A 4,021-nucleotide genomic window follows, 5' to 3' on the forward strand; every position below is an offset into this window, starting at 1 on the left:
TTTGGGTTTTATGGTTGAGACCTTGCATGAGAATTGGATGTTTGAGATAAAGGTGGTGTATAAGGCATGAAACATGAATTTGGTGTGAGATAGGCATAATTCCATGAGTCTCGTGGGGAGCTCTCATGGTGGCGTGTAGTGTATATATATTAGGATAAGGATTCAAGTAAGGACCACATCCTGAAACTCTAATGGGTTAGTGAATTTCAGGTAGACAAACTGACCCAAGTGGTGAGAGTGGTGGGAGGCCCTAGTCTTTGGCAGGATAATGGCCTTAGATGCTTGAAGGCTAACCTTGTGTGTGGTAGGGTGAAACCCATTGGCAATGGCTCTGTAGAGCAGTAGAGGCCACCACAAGTGCAAGCGTCCAGTGAATCCGATCCTAGTATATTTATCCGGATAATTGAGTCAAGCGTCCTGCTTGTTTGCTATAACATGATTCTCTGTGCCTACTGTGTTGCATGTTTGGACTGTTTAAGCATTTGTCTGTTATACTATGATAAATTTAAATTACACTAGCTTACCCTTTCATTTTTATGTATGTTTTTGTCCTATTTTGTCTTTTGCGATGATCACCTTATTGGTGGGAGCAGATGGGAATAATGCGAGAGATAGGCCTGATGGTGGCAGCGGCGCGGTCTAGTGGGAGTGTTGTATGTGACTCTTAGGAGTGGTTTTGTGGCCTTAGCGCCTATTGTAATTCATTGCTCTAGGAATATATCTTTGCAAAACTGTTAAACTTTTGGATCCTGTTATGTCCATGGCATTGTAGTGTGCCTAAGTCTCCTTTAAAAGTACTCTCTTGGATGACTATAATAGTGGATTTTCTTATGTGCACTGTTCATCGAATTGCTCTTGCATTTCTATAGTTATGCGATGTTTTTATTTAGTAGATATGATCTATTTAAATGGGATATCACATGATACACCACATTGTTCTTCTTTTTTAACAATTGAAAAGAATGTGTTATAATCTAACTTACCACAATCGAAGTACAATTAGGTTAAAAAATTATTGGCGTAGCCTAACAATGAACAAATCAAATATAGCATTTTAAAAACTAATATATACGCTTAACCACCTCTACAGTAATTTCTTTTAAATAATTGGTCAGTCATAAATAATTAGGACTTTCTTGTAGTACAATATTTCAATTAGAAAACTTAAAATGTTATCAAATTTAATAAAAAATAATAATCTTTTCTATTTTTAATTTAAAATGCTTTTTTAAATATGTATTTATGGTTGAATATTTCTCAATGTTTCTATATATTTTTATTTTTTATTTTTTAGACAATAATAATTTTACTAATATTTCATTATCTTATTTTTTATTATATTATATTTCAATTATGAAACTAAAAAAATTTATCAAAACAATTAAGAAAGATACTTTTTCTTTATTTTGAATTTAAAATACTTTGAAAATGCTTATGTATTTTTAAATTTTTTCTCATTTTTTTAATATAATTCTATTATAAGATTTTTAAATTTTTTACTTTTTTAATAGTTCTCCCTTAAGATTTTTAGAAAACTTGATGTTATTAATATTTTTTCTTATCTTCTTTCTATATCACAAGATTTCAATTAAAACAATTTAAATTTTTATCCAATAAAATAAAAAAGTAACTTTTTTATTTTTATTTTTGAGTTTAAAATATTTTTAAAATATTTATCTATTTTTAAATATTTCTCGTTTTTGAAATATAATTATACTATAAGCTTTTTAGTTAATTCTATTTTTTAAATTTTCGAAAATGATACTTTAGTAATATTTTACTAACTTTTTTTTTCTATAGCACAAGATTTCAATTAAAAATCATTTAAAACTCATCAAATTATGTTTTTAAGATAAAAGATTTTCTTTTTCTTTCAAGATATAACAAGTTATTCTTTTAAAGATGTAAAAAGATGAAAGATATAACTAGAACATAAAATTCAATCAATGTAATGCAATAACGTCAAGTAATAAACATTGAAAAATTAAATTTAATGATACATATATAAGACCCTATAAAATGGCGTTTTAAAAGTGATAGTGGTTTAAAAATAGTCAGACTCGATTATTTTAATATTAAAAGGTTTTAGTATAAATAGAATTGTTATAAACGAGTTTCATTATTTTAAAACACACCATCTCTCTAGAAACCACTTTTCTAGAGTTCTCTAACTTCTCTCTAGAGGTTTTGTCTCTCTTGTTGTTTGATTGAAGAATTGAGACCATAGGATTGATCCTCTCGGCGAGCTCTTCAAATTGCACCGATAAGTTTCTCTATTCGCATAAGTTGAGTTTCCACTCTCTTTTTTAGTCTTTTCTGTATTTTGTTGCATGCAAGCCCTCTTCCGCTTGCATGCGACGTTTTAATCATCAGTATGAGTCTTTGCTGATGAGTGATCATAACGGTATGTCCTGATCATTCTTGTGATGTTTCTATGTGTAGATAGAGCATCCTATGAAGTTAGAGGTGTTGACATTTTTAAGGCGTTGACGTTTTTAAGGCATTGACGTTTATAAAGTTGTCTAAACAAGATAATAGGTAAGGGAAGCTAATTGTTTTGCTTGAATTTCATATAGAAATCATTCTGATGACGTTGAATTGCATGATTAAGTGTTGTATCAGTGCTTAAACTGTGTAATCGAGAGTATGATTGGATTATGCTAGATTCATGGACTGTTGCATGTGAGAACAGATTGGGAATCTGGTATTTTCGCTTAAGCGAGCAGCTCTCGCCTGAGAGAAAACACCAGAAACTCATCCCCTGTCTCTGCGCGAGATCTCGCCTAGGCGAGCCAATCTCGCTTGAGCGAGAGTCACTCTCGTCTAAGTGAGACAGCTTAGCCTGAGCGAGAATTTGCCCAGAGTTGGGGTTGTTCTCTATTTTGAGCCTCGTTAAAGTGAGAATGACTCGCCTAAGTGAGAGAGCCTTTTCTGATGGAGGCATGGCTCGGGATCGTCAGAGCAGTTGATGGAATCATGCCCAAGACCTTTAGAGAGCGATGTCGGATTAGCTTTAAATCGTAGAATAAGAACTCTTTTATATTTTTTGTAATGTTTTTGTTTGGGCTTTATCGGACCTTTAGTTGTGTTGGGCCTTTTGGTGTGTCTGCCCATTGTATATAAGCCCTTGTGAGACACATTTGTATCCAGATTTGAGTTATATGAAAATTTGAGTTTTCTCTCAAGTCTCGAGGTTCTCCTCAGAACCACCGATCCTTATCTTTGAATCTCTGATTCAAAGTGGCGGATCTTCCTCACTTATCTTGGAACCTCCACCAAGTGGTGTGACTTCCTCCCGTTCCGAAAACCCCCAAATCAACGTCTTCCATTTTCCCCCTTTTTCGTTTTAGGGTTCATATCCATTTTTGTTCCAGATGAATTTTTCCCCAAATTCGAGACGATCCTTCATCATTTTCGCCTGGGCGAGACCTTCTAGCTTGGGCGAGAACCTCTACAGTTGAGTGTTATTTCTTTGTCTCTAATGGATGAAGCTATGTTTGAATGTTAAAATGTGAACTTAGTTATGATATGCATGAATTGTTATGACTGGTAATATGTGTGGTGAAATTGCATGAAGTTGGAATATGAAGAAGATGTGGTTGAAGTAGGATTTTAAGGGAAATTCTAAGAGGAATGTTTTAGTGTATGTAAGGACATAAGGACTTAGTTTTGGTTGGTATCCTGACGCTCTAATAACCATTAAGGCTCATGTAGAGCATAATGGATTATGTCGGGAGGAGTAGCAGGAGGTCCTAGTTTGTGGACCCGATTCAGTCACAGACGCGAAGCGAACTTACCTTGGGAGTGGTTGGGTGATAACCCCTTGTGTCCAAACTGTGCAGAGTTTGGGAACCGTCATAGGTGCACGCCACCAAGAGATCCGATGTCGCTTACATAATCCGGATATTGAGTCTAGAGTAATATATATATTTGTACTATGTTTGTGGTGGCCTATGTGATTCTGGTAAAAATGAGAAAGACCGCATGGTTTGTTTATAATTGAATTGCATGATTTTTCTTA

This window comes from Vigna unguiculata, chromosome 9 (assembly GCF_037176805.1).
Source record: "Vigna unguiculata cultivar grain cowpea cultivar isolate G323 ecotype 2 chromosome 9, ASM3717680v1, whole genome shotgun sequence".
Lineage (NCBI taxonomy): Eukaryota > Viridiplantae > Streptophyta > Magnoliopsida > Fabales > Fabaceae > Vigna > Vigna unguiculata.